At 47.9% G+C, this 22526-nt stretch overlaps 2 long non-coding RNA genes across 5 annotated transcripts in view; one reads left to right on the forward strand and one right to left on the reverse strand.

Moving 5' to 3' along the window:
* Positions 1 to 15816, forward strand: part of LOC119531858 — a 103843-nt gene extending 88027 nt beyond the window's left edge. Inside the window, exon 3 of the long non-coding RNA XR_005216433.1 lies at positions 15617 to 15816. This is a non-coding gene — a long non-coding RNA (uncharacterized LOC119531858). The remainder of the gene's footprint in view (positions 1 to 15616) is intronic.
* The window catches only part of LOC119531857, a 43761-nt gene that overhangs the window by 12285 nt on the left and 8950 nt on the right, over positions 1 to 22526 (reverse strand). The window contains exons 1-5 of one of the 4 annotated variants that reach the window (XR_005216432.1): positions 18792 to 19201; positions 11803 to 12030; positions 10432 to 10648; positions 9934 to 10012; positions 3204 to 3333 (exon numbers count right to left, since the gene is read on the reverse strand). This is a non-coding gene — a long non-coding RNA (uncharacterized LOC119531857). Of the gene's footprint in view, positions 1 to 3203; positions 3334 to 9933; positions 10013 to 10431; positions 10649 to 11802; positions 12031 to 13171; positions 13489 to 18791; positions 19202 to 22526 lie in introns of those variants that run through there. The other 3 variants (XR_005216429.1, XR_005216431.1, XR_005216430.1) reach the window with 3 other exon arrangements.

A 22526-nucleotide genomic window follows, 5' to 3' on the forward strand; every position in this document is an offset into this window, starting at 1 on the left:
ACATCAGAGCAGAAGGAACACTGTGGCTATCAACTGGCTCCACTCACTTAATAGAGAAGGACGCTGAGCTCTAATCAGGGAAGGGCTTGCCTGCAGTCAGGCCCAGCGGGGACCCAGGAATCTCGATTCCAGCTCAGGCCTTTCCCCACCACGTCGCAGCACACTCCAGTGCACCTTCTCTGCTTGCTGCAACCAGGAGGGCTCCAGAGTGGGAGGGAGAAGGGGGTTCCTTATCTACTGGACCTGCCCATGCCCCTGAGTGATTCATCAGAGTTTTTGAGAGAGGATGGTCCTGGTATTCCTGGCTTCCACTATTTGCCTGGCCTGACTCACCTTGGCTTGGCTGCCATGTGACATCCACTTCCAGCACCTGCCTGGCCTCAGGTCTCCATCTCTGGCTAGAGTTTAGAAGGTGCAGCTTCTCTCTTAAGGCTCGGTTGACTGAATGGCTGGAGTCATCTTGTTTCCAAAGAATCAATCCCATGACCACACTGAGAAATATGCCCTGGGGGAGAGCTGATTGTGAGACTCCCTGGGTGAGTGATCTGAAGCCCCTTCCTCATGCCAGATTGACAACCACAAAGACAGTGGGGGGCCAAAGCATCCATCCATCCCCCGGGGTGGACGAGGCCTTCTCCATTATGACTCCCCCATTCACCCTGTTCCCTAGGTAAAAACCCATCTCCAGATAAAGAGAATTTCAAAGAGGGGGAAGAGGAGGGGAAATAAAGAAGATTAAGTCAGATGATAGGCAGGGTAGGAGAATCATAAAAGGTCAAAATTAAGAATGAGAACTGAGATGAGAAAATTTTCAAAAAACAAATTTTAAAAATAATTCAAGTCAACACTAGTGAGTCAATAAATAATAAAATCAATTGGATTTTAAAAATAAAAGATTAGAGCCTGTGAAATAAAAGGCTGAAAAATATATGAGTAAGAGGCATTCTCCTAGAGCAACTGAGAGCTGTTCAATTTCAAAAAACAAATAAAACAAATAATAATTTTTTAGTGTGATACATTTGTTATAACTCATGAAAGAAATTTTTATGCTTGTACTGATAATTTTTTAAAGTGCAAAAAAAAATGGGAAGATTGATGAAGAGGGTCAAAATAGGGATGTGCGATAAGAAAAGATAAGGTATATGATAAAAACCTAAAAATGAGGGGCAGAAGAGGGTGATTTAAAGATGAAATTAGGAAACAAAAATATAAAAATCCATTTAATTTCAGGCTAGAGATATGGGCCCTAAGAGCTCCTGAGTCAGGAACCCCCTTCTCCCTCCCACTCTGGAGCCCTCCTGGCTGCAGCAAGCAGAGAAGGTGCAGTGGAGTGTGCTGCGAGGTGGTGGGGAAAGGCCCGAGCTGGAATCGAGATTCCTGGGTCCCCGCTGGGCCCGACTGCAGGCAAGCCATTCCCCGATTAGGGCTCAGCGTCCTCCTCTATTAGGTGAGTGGAGCCAGTTGATAGCCACAGTGTTCCTTCTGCTCTGATGTTCTGGGACAAGAAGAGGTATCAGAAACAAGCAGGGGAATGGGGAGCTTTGTTTTGTGGCTTTTTGGGGACACAGTGAACTTGGAGGTCCAAGAGCCGGGTTCAGTTCTCCAAGGCTTGAGAACACAGAAGGAAGCAGAAAACAAGAGCTGTTCAGCAGGGAGGGGTGTGTGTGTGTGTGTGTGTGTGTGTGTGTGTGTGTGTGTGTGTGTGTGTGTGTGTGTGTGTGTGTGTGTGTGTATGTGTGTGTGGTGCTACCATCCCCCAAGTCCCCAGACCGTCAGTGTCCATGCTGGCCACCTGGGAAGACACCCAGCCACACACTGCAGCATGAGCCCACATCCACAAATAGAACTTTCTCCAGCTCTTCGCTGTCTGTCTGCCTCCCTGAACCCTCAGCATCTTGAAGGCAGATCCTTGCCTCATGTGGGTCTTTATCCCTGCCCCCCATGCCCACCCCCCATGGGATGGTTGAGATGGTTGAATTAGACAGCACATAGGAAGAATCCATCGTGGTGGTGGGTACATGTAGTGTTTTTCAAACTGAGGGTTCAGATGGATGCAAAATTTAGTGGGTCATGTACAATGTCTTTTAAAAAGGAAATAGAATGAAATAAAAACATCAGAGGATATTGTATGTAAGTATTGTTTTGTGAAACTTCTTTATCTACAAGTTTTTGTGCATGTGTATATATATATACATACACATATATACTGGGTCATGTGGAAAAAAGTTTTTTTGTTTTGTTTTGTTTTGTTTTGTTTTGTTTTTGTTTTTGTTTTTTACTGTGGTCATGTTCAAAGAAGTTTGAAGGCCACTGACCTGGTGGTTAAGAGCAGAGCTTTGGCATCACACAAGTCTAGAACAAATCCCAGCTCCATCACTTATTATACTGTGTAAACGTGGACACATTTACACAACCCCAGTTAATAGATGAGAAACCCTCAGAGCCTTGTGGGCTGTTGTGAGGACTGACGAGACAGTGCCTGGAACCAGTCACTCAGAACAGGCCCTGGCACATCACAGAAACTCAAAATATCAGTACCGTTCATACTTATTATTATTTTTCATACTATCTAGCAGGACCTCCATAAGGGCGAATTGTCTCTGATTACAAACATGACAAGTGCAAAGGAAGATATTACTGTTACTGTTTTTAACAGTAACTGACATTTTTGGTTGCTTATGCATCAGACCCTAACCTAGCATTTAATCCTCACAGCAGCTCTGTGAGGTCAAGTCCATCACTATTCCCATTTTACAGCAGAGGAAACTGAGGTGGTGGGAGACGGAGACTGAGAGCAGGTCTCGCAGGCCGACTGACCAAGCCCACGCTGTGACACACCTGTGGCATCCCCTGCTCAGATCTGGGGTCACCCTGTCCTTCGGCACCAAGGCCCCCAGTGGTTCCAGTTTTGATCCCCCAGGGCTAACCCTCATTGCGAGTCTCAGGTCTCTGTTGCCCTGTCTTCAGGTTCCCTGGCTTGGGGGCACCACCACCTGCCGGCAGCTTCTAATTAAAACCCCTGACATCCCAGGGTTGCTGGTCACAGGCGAGTGGGAGTCTCAGGGGCCAGGATCAGGGACTGCGGCAACCCCGAGGGGCCAGGAGAACGGGGTCTCCACTTCTGCCACGGTCTCTGGGGCTAAAAAGCTCCTGAAAAGAGGGCCTCCCCCACCGGGTCCCTGACCCGGGAGGCAGCCCCTTACCCAGAAGTCGAGAGCCAGCCCAGAGGCCTGCCGGCTGGGCCCGACGTGCCCGCGATGCTGAAGCAGGGAGCACAGGCAGTCTCCCGGCGCGGTGTCAGCCACCGGCTCTTGCCACATCCATCATCCAGTCCTTAAGACATATTAAAATGGATTTAAAAAGACATTTTGCATTTTCTCTCCTTAACACCCACATTATTGCCACACATCAGCTTTTGTTTTAATTAAAATTGGTTTTGAAATCCTCCATGAAACTTCACTGGGATTGTTAAAGGCTGCAATTTCCTTATCGGCAGTGTGTCCCCACAACATACTGTAATAGTTATTTTGCAACAAAGCACAAGTCTTATTAATTTAGCTCAATCAAATCAGCGCCACGTTAATTTACGGAGCTGTTAAAATCTGGCAGTGCTGCTTTAGATCAAGGAACTTAGGGCAGGCAAGACACCAAGTGGGATGTTTATTTTGTACAATGGTCCCTAACTGCATTTCTGTGATTTAAAAGCTTTCCGAGGCGTGGGATGATAATATTACATGCATATAGAATTGTGTGTTTGCTATGCCTCATTACTCCCCACAGAGACCCAAAATCATTTGGTATTCAACTCCTACCTATTTCCTTTTACATACAAATATTTTTCTGCTTTAAATGGCTTCTCTATGTTAAATTTTTTTTTTCCTGGGCTGTGAAGCAAAATGGGTTCCTGCTTGGGATTCTATTTTGGTCCAGTATTGATCTTTAGTGGTGGTTACTAAGTGGTGAGTTGGCTTTCCCCTTCTCTTCCTCTTGCTAATCCCTCCCGGCACAAAGCAGGTGAAGGTTTCCATGGCGTTGATTTAGCATTTTCTCTCTCTTTTTTTTTTATCCCTTCCTGGTTTACTTTTATTAATGTCTCCTTCAGCAACTAGGAATATGACTCTCTCACTCAAATCTTAATAACACAGCTTCATAATAATAATAATAATGATTTGCCAAGAGATGCAGCCTTAGCAGCCAGCAGAGGATTTGCAAGGCAGAGAGGAATGGGGGACTGCAGTGGATGTGGGGTGAAAAGGAGGCGATGAAGGCTCAGACAGAGAGAAAGTGACTTGCCCAAGTTCACAGAGTAAGTTAAGAAAAGAGCACTGGACTCAGACTCAACCCAGATCCTCCAAGCCCCAATTCTTCCATAAATAGAATGAGGACAATAATAACGCCCACCTCAGAGAATCGGTGCTGGGGTGACAGGAGGTCCCACATATAAGGGGCTCAGCACAGTGCCTGGCACAGGGAGGGCACTCGGTTGGTGTCAGATATGGGTATGATCACATTCCCCTTCATTGGCAAGGCCCTGCCCAGTTTTTCAAGCACCTCCCTCTGAATTGCCAACCTGGGCTTTGCTCAGGTGCACTCTGACAGCTTCAGAGCCCCTCTCTGTGCAGAGAGACCTCAGGAGGGTGCAGCCTGCACTGAGGTTACAGGGTGGGCACAGAAATACTATTTGTGAACTAATGGACTCATGACAAGCCTGAGATACAGGCAGGCATGAACCCCCATTAAATGGACGAGGAAACTAAGGCTAGCAGAGAGTCTTTTGACTGACGTAGGGTCAGACAGACGGTTAAAGGCAGAGGAGAGATTCCAAACCAGGGCTACGGACTCCAAGGTCAAAGTCATTTTCCAGCACACGGGCAACCTCTGGCATCCTGGCTGGCCCACAGGAGTCCAGGACAATGGTGGCTGAGGTCTGGGTGGGAATGCGTAAGCAACTGTTGATGTGACAGCAACTGAGAGGCTTCACATGCATTGATTCCTTCCTGTGTGGCCAGGCCTGAGAGTGCTGTCCTCTCATTGAGCATTGCCTTTACCCCACGTGAGAATGTATTTTAATTGCACAGTTTCCACAGTACATGAACTTTCCTTCTCTGTCCCTCTATGGGAATGCGTTCCTGGTTAGCCTAGAGAGCAGCAGAGCTCTCGGTGCCTGGATGGGGCCTTTGTGTTGGGGGTGGAGATTCTGCTCCCAGATGCCACGTGTCTTTGGTGACAACGATCCAGGACTCTCTGCCTCCAGAGACAGTCTGTGCCATGGTGGGACAAAGCTCTTGTTTGAAATTCATCTTCCCTTGTGTTGAACTAACATCTTGCCTTTAACATCTCCAAGGACCCAATGAATAAGTGTTGTCTCTTCATGATGAGCCACCCTGCATCCTCTCCGTTCTGCCCGATGCCAGGAGGATCCAGGCCTGGTGAGGGAGAGGACATGATTGCCACACCAAGCACCAAAGCATACTCAGACAAGGCAGGTAAGGCCCAGGAAACTGTCTCTGTGGACCTGGGCAAGCAGGAGGCAGAGGAGACCACTGTTGGAGATGAGGAGTTAGGAAGGAGAATTCCAGCCCTCGGGCAGACACAGTGCACTGCTGGGCACAGCAGGGGCCCTGGGTGAGGAATGGAGCAGAAAAGTCATGGCCAAGTGGCTCAGTTCTAGGCAAAGTCCAACCCTTTAGCCCTGAACAGGAAAAGACCATTGAGATGAGAAGGCAAGGTGTGAGCGGAGAGCCTGCTGGATGAAATTTCAGAGGAGGCACTGTGGCTGGGCAGTCACCTCCAGGCTGACAGTATAACTATCGATTTAATTCAACAAGTATTTGGAGAAACCTGCTGTGTTGCCCGGCACCAGTGTGGATTCTGAGGAGAAGAGGAAGCAGATAGCATTCTTGACAAAGTTCCTGTGCTCCCAGAGCCTTCCGTCTGCCACAAGTCTGCAGGGTCCAGCCCACCCTTAGCCTGGAGAAAGAGGTAGTTCCCATTTCCCGCCACGTTTGGCTTCTTTTTCCATGTGTCTGTGCTGGCTTTGGGGGCTGGGCTCAGGAGGTGGTAAAATTGTTCACAGAGGAGGCTGTTCTTTGGACATCCTAGCTTAGTGTCTGCAAGCAGATGCTAAGCCTGGATAAGGCTGGTTCCACTAGATCCAGTCTGAGAGAGACCAATTGCCTTAGAAAAGCAAGTTGGTTGCTTTCAAAATGGCTTCCCTCAGACAAGACAACACTTAGACCATGGGGTGCCTTTGTGTGAATCAGAAAAAAGGTTACCTCTTGGGATGGACATAGCCCCTTGCAGGACCTCAAACTGGCGGATGGGCTTTGGCCTCCACAGGCCCCCTGCACTGGGCCCACTTGTGCAGTGAACAACATGCACAACCATACTTGGTTGCTCTACTGCAGACCCCAGCTGCCTGGCCAAAGCCCCCACACCCTTTCCAGGCATTGTCTGTGAGAGGATCCAGGCCTAGGCACCCACAGGCACACGGATCACCACAGATCTAAGTCACGGCTCCTTCCAAAAGATGGAGGAAGCCGTACTCCAACACCCCCACCCCATATACAACCAACTCCTGCCCAGAAACTCAGCTTTACACACCATGCCCTCCTTCATCGTTCCTTTCATGGAAGGACAGGTGGACACAGCAGGGGGAGGGGAAAGCCCCCTGAAGCCCCCTCCTCAGTCGGCCCCAAGCCTGCTCTTCTCCTTGCTGCTCTTTAAGAAGGCTTTCTAAAGAAGAGGAACCTTCCATGGTAGCAGATGGCGGATAAGTAGGAATGGTAAATAGTTTTAATTACTGCATAATGTAAGTGAGACAATAAAGGGGAGACAGTGGAAGCAAGCTGCTGCCGCCGAGGCCCTGAAACTGTTGTGGGGCCCAATTTGTCTGGCATGTGCTGTTCTCAGTCTTGGGAGGGCTTTAAAGAGAACGCCGAAAATATTAATTGCCCGCCTCACTGGCCCATCCATCTTCACAACCGAGTAACACGCTTTTTTAATTTCAGGGGAATCGTTTTCAAATGGGAATCATGCAAATGAGTATTTTAGCTATTCATTTGTTTTACTGCGAGCGCTTTGTGAGCAAATGGCCTACAGCTTGCAATGAATTAAAAGACATGGGCACTGGAGACCGATTTTTAATACAAAGTCTTGACTCAGAGACGACCCCGACCAGCAGCACAGAAAATGTTGGCATAGCAACTTTGGGCATTTTCATGCAAATTGGCTTCTATATAGATGATACGAATGCAATGTTTTCCTTCAACTAATCATCATAAAATTAGTTTCACTATATTTAAATGCCTCCACTTAATGCATTATATCCATATGCATGAAATTGCCTCTGCTAATGCAGTACATAAAATGCCAAAGATACAATGAATAGCCAAATTGCAAGCAGTTATGTTATCTCCCATAAAAATGACTCCCCTCCCCCTTCTTTTTTTTTTTTTTTGGTGAGTGTGGGTGTTATTAAACGTGTGGGCGCCAAAGGAATCTATCACAAATTGCTATTAACACACAAACACACATACGTACACACATCCCAAAGCCCTCTACAGTTAAGTAACGTTAAGGTTGTGACAAAATCTAACAAAAGCCAGACGAGGCCAGGCTGGTCTGGTTGTGCCCACCCTGGCTGGCCCCCTCTCCTCACACAGGGTCCGCAACCAGAAGAGATGGAAAGGCAAAGAGCACTGGCCATGCCTCAGAATTTTCCCCAGTAGGGGGTGGTTTCCACCCCCCACTCAGTTACTGAATTAGAGGGCCCGAGAAAGTCATGTCTGAGCTACGTCTGATGACCAAGAATCCAACTTAAAATAATCAAAAGTGGAGCCACTGCTGGAGAGAACAGACCTCAAAGATTGCACCTGACAAGCTGGAGAGATGAAAACTCTGGAAGGTGAGGCAGGAAGGGGGAATGTATGGTCAAAGTCAATAATTCATAAAGGATTAAAGAGAAAGGAAGAAAGTTCCACCGAGTTTTGGCCACTGTGCTTGGCACTCTACATCTACTGTATCGTGTGAGCCTTACACAATAAGTGGAAAAGGCAACATGATCATGGTTGGTTGTGGACTTTGAAGTAAGTCCCAAAGAACTTGAGGGACACATCCAAGGTCATATGACCAGGAAGCAGCGGTGGAAGGATTTAAACCCTGGTCTCTCTGATACCAAAGCTGCACTTTCCTCTGTGCCAGGATGCCCCCTGCAGGTGGCATCGAGTAATGACAGAAATGGGTTCTATTCTTTTCGCTCCAAGAGGAGCTGTCCTCTTTCTAGCAAGGCAGAGGAAGTCAGGTGGAAGGAGGTAATGGTTTTATGCGTCTTTCCTTGAACAACTCCTTTCATATCTAATTGGTCCTCAATGTGGACCCCAGATCCCCCCAGGGCAAGAGGATTCAGCTTCATGTGGATAGAGAGCAGTGCTCCCAACTTGCTATCGGGCCTCCCCCTCCTCCAATCCCTGCTACTGTGGAAACTGAGGCTCTTGTCTGCTCTGGACTTGGAAGAGAGACATTTGGCTTAAATATTTGGGTGCTATTCACATTCACGGTGGGGGCTGCGAGGAAGAAAAGGAAAAGGGCAAACTGGGAAAATCCAAGCCCTTCCTGCCCACCTGGGGCTGCTCCTCGGGAACACTCCAATGCTCCTTTCTTGGAGGACTTTGTGTTTGGCTTAAGGAGGGGTGGCACTTCCTCATAAGAATGCATGAGGTAGGAAGACAGCCTCCACAAGGCCCCAAGCAGGCTACAGAATTCAGGGACAAGACCCTCTGGGCAGCTTGATGAAGAGGCAAGAAAAGCTGCTCCTGATTGCTCGGGCCTAGCTACCTCCTATGAAGCACTTCTGTATCCAATAGTGGCTGGTGTTAAAGCGAGGGGGGTGTCCCTGAGAGTGATAGGGTCTAAGGCACAGATCAGGTACTCCCCTGATCTCGTTAAGTTAATCTCATTTCCATCTGCCTTCAGTCTTCTATCTTGTCTGGACATGCCCCCTCCACCCACCCCAAAACACAACTACTCCTATTAAATTTCTTTCCCTTGGTCTTTCTTCTTTGTTTTCCCTCCATAAGTGTCTTTCTTGCCACTGTTAATTGTTTATGGCTACTGTGACTTTAACAAACCCTACAATAAATTGGCACACTCGCGTGCAAATGGAATGACTTGTCCTGAGCATTATCCATCAGAGTTCTCCTACCCAATGCTGCTCTGTTGGTCCTGTGATTCCAATAGCAGCCACCAGGTGGCAGATTTTGGTAAACCCAACCTGTTTCACTTATGGCAAAGACCACCTCTGGTGGCTGTAGTGAGATTTACAGGCAGGACACCGAGGGGCAATTAACCAGGATTTGAGAGATGCACCTGTCCTAAAATGCCAGCCCCTTTCAGTGACAGCAAGAGTAAGGGCTCCTGAAGTTGCCCCACAGCTCTATCTGCTGTTACAGCTCCCTCTTGTACCTTTATCTCCCACAAGAACCAATGCTGCATTATGTCTTGTGTATAGCCAGCCTCCAGTCCCGGGCTGCAGGTTTCAGCCACAGCAGTAGACGCCGGGCCATTCTCTGCTGTGGCCTCAAAATGGGGCAGGGCCAATTCTATGTCTACCATCTTTTCCAGATGCAGCTTTTAAATTGTTCCCTCATGGGAAACCTCGTGTGGCCTTGCTCCTAGTACATGCTCTCTGATGCAATTTATTTGCTAGTTTCTTCCATGTCTGTTTCTCCTCCTGCGCCAGTGGGGGAAGCTGAGTCTCGTGCTGCAATGGAATCATGTCATCCTTGACATGTAAATTGTTGCCTCCCTTTATAGAACTTTCTTTTGCAGTTGGTATTATTCTCCGAATTTATAAATAGCTCGGAAAAGAAAGAAAGAAATGGCGACCACTAGGAATTTGTAGGGATTCATTAAGAAAACTCATGCCAAACTCACCTCACTTCCCTTCTGGTGGGATGCTTTAGACAATGTATTTCGATTTCTGCAAAGCATTTTGTAAGTCTCTCTTGTTAGCCTTGTGAACAAAATGGAGAGATGGGGCAAGATGAGAGTTCAGATACACAGAATCACAGCTGGTTAATCAACCCCACACAAAGAATATGGAGCAATTGAGTGGAAGGAGGTCTCTGGTGAAACATTAAAGGGCCCATCTTTATCTCTGTACTATTCTGCATTTTATTGCCACAAATGAAAACTTTAAGCGCAGATTTCTTGCATTTTCAGGCATGGCAGCAGCACTTGAGTGACAAAATCTGGATTGGAAAGGGTTTAATAGGCTACAAAAAATAGGCTGAATGCAATAAGATGAAATTTAACAGACAAAAAAAAAAGTGAAGTTCCTCATTTAGGTTCAAACAATCAATTGCCTGAGCATAGAATGGGGGATACTTGGCTTGACAGCAGGTTCCTATTTATCCACAAACTAATTCCTACCTGAAGATGTGTTGTAGTGGCTAAAAGAAATAATGCCAGCCTGGAATCCATTAATTGCATTCATGGAAGAACAGGGTGAAGATGGTGGCGAAAGATCCGTTGCCAATAGCGTCTGCCAAACCACAGCTGGGGTAGGGGCGTTGCAGCCCAAAGGCCCAGGGTAAGTGACCAAGACAGTCAGGGATGATGCAGTCAATTCATATGAGTAGTGCTTGAGCTAGAGAAGGAAACAGAAAGATCTCGACTGAACTCTTTGAGGAAAGGGACCACATCCCATTTGTTTCTGTATCACCAGTATCTACTGTGGCACCTAATTTAGAGATGATGCTGATTATGTTTGTGGCGAGAATGAAAGCTCAGGAGGCTTTCTTTGAATATGAGAAGGACTTTCACTTGAAAAAGGGAGCCACGACTGTGATGAAGGCTCAAGTGTCCTTAGTACCCTGAGCCCCCTTCCTGTGGGTCCACACAAGAAACTTTCCATGAAAGCCCATTCTTGGGACTGAGCTTTGAGTAATTTGCATATCCTGTAGTGGAAAGAGACATCCACTACCGGGTTCAAATCCTTTCTCTCCCACTTCCTGTGTGACCTTGGGCAAATAACTAACTTCTCTGAACCTCTTTCCTTAACTGCCAAGTGGAAATAAAACTACTGCCTCCGTCATAGGAGGAGTAGAGGATTGGAGGATTAGAACAAATGACATATGTAAGGAACCTGGCATATGATCAGGGCTCAACAAAATGTGTAGAATGAATGAATTTCCTCTGAACACCTCTCTTGCACCTCGTTGCCCATTCAGGTTCCCTGATTACAAATACCCCTCTGCACACTAAATTCGACTCTTACTTCAAGTACACCAGCCCCTCCCTTTCCATCTGGAAACCTCCCTGACCACATTCACCATGATACCCCCAGCCCCTTCTGGTTCCCCAATTTGCCCCCTGTTCCATGTCCTTTTCCCAATTCCCCTGGAGAGGCAGAGGGGCGTCTCCAAGGACGGCTGTCAGGGTCTACCCTCGCTGCCTCCTGGCCCGACGTCCTGATGCTGGCTGGACCAGGACAGTGTGGGGTAGGGAACAGCACCCCAACTGGGGACTCTGGAGATCCAGATTCTAGTCCTGGCTGCTGGGACCTGCACAATCCCTGTTCCCTCTCCGGATCCATAGCAGGGTCTCCGGTCCATCCCTTAGACTTGGTGATGCTCTGGAAAACTCTGGCTCTGTGGCCTTGTCTGTAACCACAAGGTAATGATGGAGTCTTAGCAGAAGGGGGCATCTATGTGGCAGTCATTTTTACATTCCAAGGAAGACCCCGTACTTGGAGATGCACACTGCCTCCTCCCATCCCATCTGTTCGACCCTCTCCTTAACTGGTGAGGCAGTGGACTGTTTTAGGTGCCTGCAGAAGGCACCGAAGCCCCATCTCAGAAGACGTCCTCTGAGGCTCCACGACCCTCTTGCTGGTTTTCTCAGAAGTGGAAGCATCCTGGATGGGAATCTGAAATCCCTGTGGGCCTTGGAGAAGTTCCTTTCCCTCTCAGGTCCTCGTTTCCTCCATCCATAAAATGAAAGGCTTGGGGTAGATGAGCTCTGATGTCCCTATCAGCAATCACATCAAAATTATTTATTTTAGTGGAGTCATACCACTAATCAAAGCAGAAATATCAAAACAGGATTTGGGATTAGTGAACAGAGCTTATTAAATGGAACCCTCAAATAATTATTCTTCCAGTCTCAGTCAAGAAACCCAAATAATTTGGTTTCTCAATTTGCTCCAGCAATTTCCTTGAATTCCTGCTGTTGATTAGTTCGGGTAGCCAGTTAACGGAGTCTGGCACACCAAACCCATTTGTTTTGTTTTCTTAGAGGCATGCTCCATTTTGGAAATCAGAACCAGGAGATAATGGCTTTTGATGAATCGTCCATGGAAAGCTGGGGAGTCCTCACACGGTGTCATCACAGCCTGGGATCCCAGTGATGATGACGCTGGGAGTGAGGATAAAGGAGAGGGAAGGGGGTCCCAGACTGAGACTGTCCAGCAATCACTCAGGCTTAGTGAGGGACAGGAGGTGGACATCCAGTCAGCCAGGGCTGGGAGTGGCAGAGCCCACAGGCAAGCTGGCTGGGATCTGGATGTCCATTTGTGTCCACTAAATGGGAGAAAGGGGTCAATAATGGAATTCACTAGATACCAAGAACCTGTGCCAGAAGAAGTAGAAATCCTAATTCCAGGGACAAAGTTAACTTCCACGACAAGGAGCTGGTGGGAGTCGGAGGCAGGAGTGCAGGCTCAGAGTATGCTCATTCGTTCAACAAATATGTACTGAGGACGTAATAAGTGTCATACAGTGTTCCCAGCCCTGGGGATGCAGTCATGAAACAGGAAACAAACCTGTCTGCAAACAGCTCTTTCCAGTGGGGGAGGCAAATAAACAAAGAATCACATATGCTCAGGTAGTGATTGAAGCGGGCCATAAAAAAAAAATAAAGCAGGATAAAGAGGTAGAGTGAAGGGAGTTGCTGTTTTAGATGGGGTGGTCAGGGAAGGCTTCTCTGAGGAGCTGACAGGGAGCAAAGACCTGAACAAAGCAGGGAGTGAGTCGTGGATATACCAAATGAATTTCACCAAAACCTGCCCTTGTCACTAGGGGTGATGGAGCTGCTGGGGTTGCAGTCAGGCTGTGAGCACCAGAAAATCCAGCTCACTGTGGTGTGAACAGCAAGCGTTAATTTAACTCACTGGAAAAGAAGTCAGGGTAGGCAGTCCAGGGCTGGGACAGAGGGATTTTAGGGGTCCTTGTGGTCATGAGGCAGCTGCTCCCATCTGGGCACGGAGAGTGAGCCCAAGGCAGAAATACGGGGAGAGAGGAAGTGCAAGGAAACAAAAGGGAAGTCAGCCAAGCCTGTCCCCAGTGGCCCCACCCTGAGACTTCCGCTTATGTCTCAGTGGCCAGAACTGGACCACGTGGTCATCTGTGCAACAACCACTGGAAGCCGGCCAGCTAGAGTGGGTTCGTATGGGAGCTGAGTCCACCAGGCTCTACCACCTGCCCTGGGTCATTTTATTAAGGCCTCCCAGTGTGCATGGCGGCTCTGTGGAGGCTTATACCCTGGGTCTTTCCTCTGAAGAGAAGTAACCCTGTAGGGACTCAGGAGACTGCAGTCCTAGCTCTAGCTCTGCCACCTGCAGCTATGTGACCTCAAGCCGGTTGCTTCCAGTCTCTGAGTCTTGCTGGAGCAATCACGAGATTGCTCTCTGCTTTATTGGTCAAGGGTCCCAAGTTCTTAGCCACTGGGAAGTCTAGCTCTTAGAGCTCCTAATAATCCAGCTGAGTCTTGGAGGGGCATGCAAGATGGTCATTTTACCAAAGAAGTCACAAACCCTGAGGGGCAACCCAGCTGGCAGAGCTGGGAGTAGGGCGAAGGGAAAGAGGCCCTTATCTCAGGCATACCATTCAAGGTGGCACCAAAAAATTCAGTAATAATTAATATTTTAATACAGTATTTAAAAGAATAAAATAATGCAAAAAAAAATCCACAATGAACAAAATATCACAAGTTCAAATAAAGACAAGATCAATATCACTGATTTTTCCTTTTGCTTGAGACTCCAATAGGGCTCAGCATACATTGTTACTGATCCCTGCCTTTTTTTTAAATTCCAAAATGTTGTTCATCATGGGTTTTTTGCACTAATTTTGATTTTTTTCAAATGTAGCATTCAAATGTGATTTGATCACTGAGTTTGGGGTACCCCCTTACATTCTGCACCTGAGGCAAATGCCTCACCTTTCCCACCCTAGTATCGGCCCTGCATGTCTGCAGATTTGGGGGTCACAGAGTGGAAATGTGTAATTTTTAGCCTTTTTTCCATGAGGTGTTTGGATTAAAGCCCCTGGTATTTCTTTAATAAGAAGAACATGCTGTAGCCATTAAAAATTTAGTCCCACAAATTAGTGGCTCCTCTCTGAGGTGCTGTATTTATTTAATCATAGTAAATTTCGGTCAAACCCTCTCCTGGGGCTCCCAGCACCTGCCTCCCCATCCCTGAGGAGTTTAGACATTGGGACCACACTATTTGCACAAAATCTCTCTGCCTTCAGTTCCCCTGGCCCGCTGGCTCCCAAGGAGATAAAACACCTTAGACTCATTACTCAGATGGCTAATTGCGAACTGATTTAATTAAAGTATACAGATATTTCCCCAAGTTAGTTACATTTCATATCACTCCATTAGGAATAATTGGCTGGAATGAGTTGCCGCAGAGAGAGATGCTGGCCAGGTGGGTGGGGAGCTGGGAGCCCCCCCGGCTGGTGGATGGCTTGCTGCCTGTCCATTTTGGGTGGTCTGAAGGCATTCCTGGAAGCGCAGGGTCAGTGTGACCTCCCTCAACTCAGCAACTTGCTGGGGACATCCCTGGGTCATCTTAAGCGGAGGCACTAAACTGCTTCTGGGTTAGAAACCTGGGTTTGAAGCCTACTCCAGCACTTACTTGTCAGTGACCTGGAGTAGTTACTTAACTTAGCTGAGCCTCAGTTTCTTCCTCTGTAAAATGGATGTAATAGTAATGCCTACCTCAAATGGTTGTTGTGAGATTAATGAAATGAGCTTGGAAAGCCTTTATTATAGTACCTGGCTCATAGTTAATGCTTAATAAATAATAATGTTATTGTGTGGGGTGGAGTTTGTGTCTATGGAGCAAAGGGGTACAGTACAGTGGAAGAAGAACCAGTCTCAGAGTCAGAAACTTTGGGGTCTGGTCTCAGGTATACTCCTAACTAGCTGTGCAACCTTGGGCAAATTACTTCTCTCTTTGGGCCCTAGTATATCCACCTGGAAAATCAGGGGAAAGAAGCAGATTGAAGTTTATCTACTCTATATCCAATCTCTCCTTCTTCCTTACTAGCACAACCCTGACCGAGGAAGCAGTGTACCAGCTTCAAAAAATATATATATGTGTGTGTATATATATGTGTGTGTATATATGTATGTGTATATATATATATACATATCCCAATCCCTCTTACAGGTTGGGCTGACTCTGTGATCAATTTTGGTCAATGCCTTGGAAGCTGAAGTTGTTCCCTTCTTGGGTGGGGTTCCCAAAATTCTCCTTTAAAAGGGAACTGACCCAGCTGGCAGGCACCCTTTCTTACCTTCCCTTTTCCTCTTTTATTTTGCCTAGAATATGATCCTGATGGGTGGAGCTCCAGCAGCTATCTTGCGTTCATGAAGTGACTTTGACAATGGAAACCGCTTGCCGAGAATGGCAGAACAGAAAGATAGAAGATGCCAGAATCTTTGATGACATCTTGACATTTTTCTACAGCCCTGGCCACCCCTTGATTTCACAGTACATGAAAGAAAAATAGGCCTTATCTTTCATATGTTGTTCTGTTTTTTTGTGAAACCTTGGCTTTCAGGTGTGGTTACCTGCAGCCAAATGCTATTCCTAACTGATACAGGGTTTCCTTCTCTATCAGAATCTGGAAATCTTGATCTCTGAACTGGTCAGAACTGCCCTCCTATCCCCTCTCTGTGCCAGGAGGGATCCCCTGGGGTGACCACAATCTGCAGCAATGTCACCCCCACCCCCAGCCACGATCAGCTCACTCAACTTAGGTCTTCACAGACAGATCCAAGACCCTCATGTTTCTAGCCTGTAAATCTCAAAACTTGAAGAGATAAAAAGCAGCCCCTTCTCTCTGAGAGATCAGGTTTCTGGCCTCCATACTTCCCAAAGGCCCTTACGGCAATTCTGTTTGCTGATTGCCTGTGGTTGGGGCAGACAGATGGGGAGGAGGTTTATTTCAGACAGATCTGATGTTTTGCTGCTGAAATTTCTGATTTTAACCCCCTGTTTTGTCCCTTACCGATTGTGTGATGTTAGGAAAGTCTCTATATCTCCCTGGACCTTGGTTTTCTCGTCTGGAAGATTTACATAATAATAACACTGTATCCACTCTGTAGGAAAGGCAAGGCTTGATTGAGATGTGTGAAATGCATTGTAACTGGAAAAACATGGTACACACATTAGGGGATGTTATTATTGTCAAAGACCCCTTTTTGAGCTAGTGTGCAAGTCTTTCTTGAGCCCCTTCTCTGAGCCAAGACTTGTGCTGGGCATGGTAAAGGATCAGCAGAAGAATAGAAGGCACTGTCCCCACCTTCAAGGAGCCGGAAGAAGACGATTCTCAACAGTCAAGTAGTGTGTACAGCTGGTGCTCCCTAATTAGGCTAAACTGAATTACGTTTTCAGTTTCTGCTGTACAGAAAAAGATTCTCTGCAAAGCTCAGAATCTAAGTTGGGCCCCTCCCAAGGCTTTAGGGCTGGGGGGATGGGAGAAAGAACTTTCTGCAGCCATCTGAGTTCTCTTTCCCTCACCCCAGAAGGGCGGGCGGAAGGACCTGTGCAAGTTGTGCTCAGGACCCCAAAGCAATTTTGCTTATCATGGAGACAGTGCTTCCAGAAGAATCCCACCAAGTCCCCTCACTCCAGAGGAGAGGAATGCCCTGGTGGGTATGTGTGTGTAAGGAAGGGCTGGTGTGATCAGTGCTATTTTGGGGGAAAGGGATGGTGTTGGAGACAAAGCCCCAAACATGCATGCTTTGCAGTCATGTGGTTTATATCCACTCTCTTGGTCCATATATCCATATTGTTTTTTCTGATCATGTCTTTGCTTTATTTACCACTTGCTTCCTCTGCTTCATCTTCCTCCTTTTCTCCCTGAACATGTTCTGAGTTCCTACTGTATGTTGCAGGGGTCTATATTGCTGAAAATAATAATAATAATAATAGCCAACATTAATTATCTGCCTGGCCTTGTGCTAAGCTCTTTATGAGTATTATTTTTCTTAATCCCCACAAAACCAGATGAAACAGGCACTATTATTACCACCCCATTTTACTGATGAGGATATGGAGGCTCAGAGAGGTTAAGACACTTGTCCAAGGTCACACAGCCAAAGAGTGGAGGAGCTGGGATTCAAGCCCTACAACCTGACTCCAGAACCCACCATGGCCTCATTGTACAGAGATGAGGAGCTATAGCTTCTGCTTTGAGAAGCCTGGCCAAATTTTCAGAACACCCACATATTTCATGGGGTCAGAAACTATGGTCTGTGTGCTAGTTCCAGCTGCCTCCTGATTTCATAAATAAAGTCTTACTGGACCATGGCCGCACTTATTCTTTCATGCCCTGTATGTGGCCGCTTATGCACTACAATGGCAGAGTTGAGTGGTTGCCCAGAGACCAGGTGGCTCACAAAGCTTAAAATATTTACTACCTGACCCTTTACAAGAAAAGCTTAGACATCCCTGATCTGTATGTAGCATCTAATCTATTTGTCCATCATCATGTCTGCCTGACACCGTGCTGTCCACTGCTGACTCAGACAAATTGGACAGGGCCCTGCACCGCCCCAGGTTCCCAGTGAGGCCAGATTGGGAGCCTGAAGTCCAGAACTGCTGCACTTCCCCAGATCCCAGAGGGATTTGTGGCTGAGAGGGACTAAAATCCAGTCTCCTGACCCTTGGCCTGGCGCCTCACTCTGTCCCTCTTCACCTCACAGGACCCCCCACAGGCTCCATGGGAAAGAACTGCAGGGCCACATCCAGACCCACTGTGAGGAAAGCAGTGGGAAACATGGAGGTGTTGACGGTTCTCCCTCTCTCTCTGTCTCTTTCCATTCCCTCCACCAATTCCCACTTGTCGGAATGCTAGGGTACGTTGCGGCACCTCATTTGGGAAGGAAAAGCAGTAAAGTTAATGACCACTAATCTGTGGGCAGTTACCAGGAGCTGCACATTGTGCTGAGCATGTTAGATGCAGACCTCTTTAATCTTACAACAACCTGGGTGGCAGGTGTTTTCATGCCCCCTGCTCCCGTTTCCTAGATGGGCAAACAGAATTGCAGGGTTTCAGTGACTTGTCCAAGGTGGCAGTGGTCACAGAGTTAGGAAGCACAATTGGAGCCCAGGTCTGTCTGATTTCGATGTTCCCATAGGATATCCCCCCATCTCTGAGTTTAGGGATTCACAGTGGGGGGCAGTAAGAATGGGTTTGCTCACTTGGAAAACTAATGCAGGGGGACAAGTTTGTCCTGGAGCTCCCAGTCATGCTATTCTGGGGGTTTTGACCCTCAACCCTGTGCTCTCCTCAGACCCTCCCAGGCAGCTTCTGCACCCTGAGGTGGTAGCAAAGGAGAACTAGGCCCCCTCCAGGGGAATCAGTTTTTTAAAGGTGATTAACCACAAAGGCATCATGCTTTAAGGGTGCAGTTTCAGGCTTCTGCTGTGGGCCTGGGAACAACTTTCCCGGGTCCCTAAAGCAGCACCCTAAAGGATCCTCCCCCTGTACCTTCTTCTAAGACAGGCATCGGATGTGAAGCCACCAGGAAGGCAGCCAGGGTGTCCAGGGCCCCGGGTTCTGGTCCTGCCTCTGCCTCCAAGATCTCAGCCAAGACCCTCCACTTCTCTGGACCTCTGTTTCTTCCTCTAAAACACGAGGATCTGGGTTAGTGAGTGTTTTTGCCCAAGGTCACATCATCTACCAGCAAACGGGCTGGGGAATAAAGCTGGGTTTCAAAGCTGCTGCAGAGGAGAGGGCTTAGGAGACCGAGCAGCCGGGGTGACGACTTGGCCTCTCGGGGCCTGTCATCATCACTGACCGGTGCTCACCATCCCTGCACCTGCACGAGCACCCTCCCTAGCCACCTGTGTCTGTACACCTGGACCAGATTGCCCCCCCCCCCACCATGTCAAAGATGCAGAGGTTAGTCCAGGAGAGTCCCCGGGAAAATGATTTCCAGTCCTGGTCCTCCCCCTCTCTCCCTCCCCGCTCCTCCCTCAACCAGAAGCCTCCTTCCTTCAGCAGAAGCTCTGGGTGCTGCTTCTGGCCTGCACAGGGATGCCAGGTCACGCGGCTCCTGCCCTTCCTCCATCCCCCGACCTCCTGCCCCTGCCAGGTCAGGTCAAAGCACCGGCCAGTCTACTGCCTTGTGCACCCAAAACCCCAGAACCCCCCTGGGGCCCCTCTACCCCCACCCCACCTTGCCGTCCTGTTTACTTAAGGCTGGATTCTATATCTGGAAGTTCATTAATTTTTTGTGGGTGCCAAAATGCGGATCATTTGTGCTTATCCTCAACTAAATAAGTCAGGTCATAAGAGGTAATGCCATGGGTAGTGGAATGTAAACAAACACATTCTACCTCAATAAACATGCTAATTTCCAGCTATAATATTCACAAGTAAAAGATCCATCACGCCGACCCTATTTGGCAAAGGCAGCGGGCCTCATCCGTCAACGAGGGAGGCTCCCGCCAGTTCACCGCGGGAGGGAAATAGTACAACTTAACTTGCTTGATGATGCCCTCGGGGGGAAACATGAGCCTCATAAATGAGTCTGGAAATGTGATAAAAGGATAATCTTGCATAAATGAGCCTATATCATCATTACCTGCGCCAACCAAGGCCAGGCGCTAGGCTTTGAGTGATGTAGTCACATTTCATATAAATTAAGGCCGAGGAGCCGGTGCACCAGGCCAGCAGGAGCCTCCGTCCCTGCATGTCCCACTGGCCACCCTGGCCTGAAGCTGCCACACAGCTCTGACCGGCTGGAGCTGGGGGCCTTGGGGTGAGGAGGGCACGGACAGCCTAGCCCCACCTGAACACAAGCGCAGCCCTCAGCAAAGGGTGAAATCAAAGGGGGTCTTGACCCTTTCCCCTACTTCATAAATAAATTAAGAATCTATTATTTCATTTACTCAATAATATTTATTGAACACCTATTAAATGCCAAGGCTCTTGGAAAACAAAATGACGTAAAGGCCTTGCTTTTAAGAGTTCACAGTCTGTCAGGGAGGTAAAGCAAACCTTCACACCTTTGTTGACCTGTGGGTTCAAAGTGCAGAGGGAACGCAGAGGTGGGGAAGGGTTGCTGGGCCTGGGTAGGGGAGACGGGTCACAGAGGGCTTCACAAAGGAGGGGGCTCAGAAGTGGTCTGAGCAGTTCACCAGGTGGAGAAAAGAGGGTGGGGCATTCTGGGAGCCTAGTGGTGAAGAGTGCACCCTCCCTCTGCCTGTTGCCCCCTCAGGCCTATACCTGGTGTTCTGGTTTGCTAATGCTGCCGGAATGCAAAACACCAGAAATGGATTGGCTTTTATAAAGGGGGTTTATTTGGTTACACAGTTACAGTCTTAAGGCCATAAGGTGTCCAAGGTAAGTCATCAGCAATTGGGTACCTTCACTGGAGAATGGCCAATGGTGTCCAGAAAACCTCTGTTAGCTGGGAAGGCACGTGGCTGGTGTCTGCTCCAAGTTCTGGTTTCAAAATGGCTTTCTCCCAGGGTGTTCCTCTCTAGGTTGCAACTTTTCTCCAAAATGTCACTTTCAGTTGCTCTTGGGGCATGTGTTCCCTCTTAATTTCTCCAGAGCGAAAGTCTGCTTTCAAAGGTCACCTCCAAAATGCTTCTGTAAACTACAGTTCCTCTGTCAGCTTACATGCATTCTTCAAAGTGTCCCTCTGAAGACTGTTACTGCTAAGGAGAGGCTAGGCCTGCTTATAATTGTGCCTAAGTGTCTCCTCCTGAATGCCTCTTTGTTGTTCAGATGTGGCCCTCTCTCTCTAGCTAAGCCAACTTGGCAGGTAAAATCACTGCCCTCCCCACTACAGGGGATCTGACACCCAGGGGTGTAAATCCCCCTCGCAACATGGAATATGACTCCCCGAGAGGAATGTAGACCCGGCATTGTGGGATGGAGAACATCTTCTTGACCAAAAGGGGGATGTGAAAGGAAATGAAATAAGTTTCAGTGGCTGAGAGATTCCAAGAGGAGCCGAGAGGTCACTCTGGTGGGCACTCTTACGCACAATATAGACAACCCTCTTTAGGTTCTAATGAATTGGAACAGCTAACAGTAAATACCTGAAACTGTCAAACTACAACCCAGAATCCCTGAATCTTGAAGACGATTGAATAAAAATGTAGCTTATGAGGGATGACAATGTGATTGGGAAAGCCATATGGACCACACTCCCCTTTGTCCAGTGTATGGATGGATAAGTAGAAAAATGGGGGCAAAAAAAAAAAAAAGAAAAGAAAAGGCACCCAGTGTTATTTTTCACTTTAATTGTTCTTTTTCACTTTAATTTTTATTCTTATTATTTGTGTGTGTGTGGTAATGAAAATGTTCAAAAGTTAATTTCGGTGATGAACGCACAACTGTATAATGGTACTGGGAACAATTGATTATACACTTTGTATGACTGCATGGTATGTATGATATGTGAATATATCTTAATAAAATTGAATTGAAAAAACAAGTGTCCCTCTGGGCTGTAGCAAGCCCGCTCCTTCTGTCTGAGCTTATATAGCGCTCCAGTAAACCAATCAAGGCCCATGCTGAATGGGTGAGGCCACACCTCCATGAAAATTATCCAATGAAAGATCTCGGCCACAGTTGAGTGATCATATCTCCATGGAAACATCCAATCAAAAGTCTCCAACCCAATCAACACCAATACGTTTCCTGCCCACACAAGACTGCAAAGACAATGGTGTTTTGGGGGACATAATACATCTAAACCAGCACACCTGGTCATCCAGGCCTGCTCAGACCCCACAGGCAGGGACCTGGCCTTGCTCCCACCCACAGGCAGGTGGCTTCCGCTGAGCTCCTCTGCCCCTCCCTGTGAGCACTTTCAGCAAAAGACAGCAAGATGGAGCACAAATCCACAGAGCATTGTACACCAACTTGGAAGAGGTCTGGTGAAGGTCTTGGCTTTCTTTTCTGATCTTCCTTTGACCCTGCAGTGGATGCTGTGGGAGCCCCACCCGGATCTCCTACTCAGGGCCAGGGCCAGGGCCAGGTGGCTGCTAAAGTTCGCAGCCTCTCTCTCAGCTGGGAGGCTACCCCCGCCTGCCCCCTCTGCCAGCAGACTAAATGGCAGTGGGGTACACTGCACACTTGATGGAAAGGGAGGGTGTTGAACTCACAGTTCATGCTCCAGGGCAACCTGTGGGATCAGGCCAAAGCTGGACCCCAGCTGAGACGACATCCTTGCTGCCCTCTCCTGCTTCCCTCACTCCCTTC

This window comes from Choloepus didactylus, chromosome 4 (genome assembly GCF_015220235.1).
Source record: "Choloepus didactylus isolate mChoDid1 chromosome 4, mChoDid1.pri, whole genome shotgun sequence".
Taxonomy (NCBI): domain Eukaryota; kingdom Metazoa; phylum Chordata; class Mammalia; order Pilosa; family Megalonychidae; genus Choloepus; species Choloepus didactylus.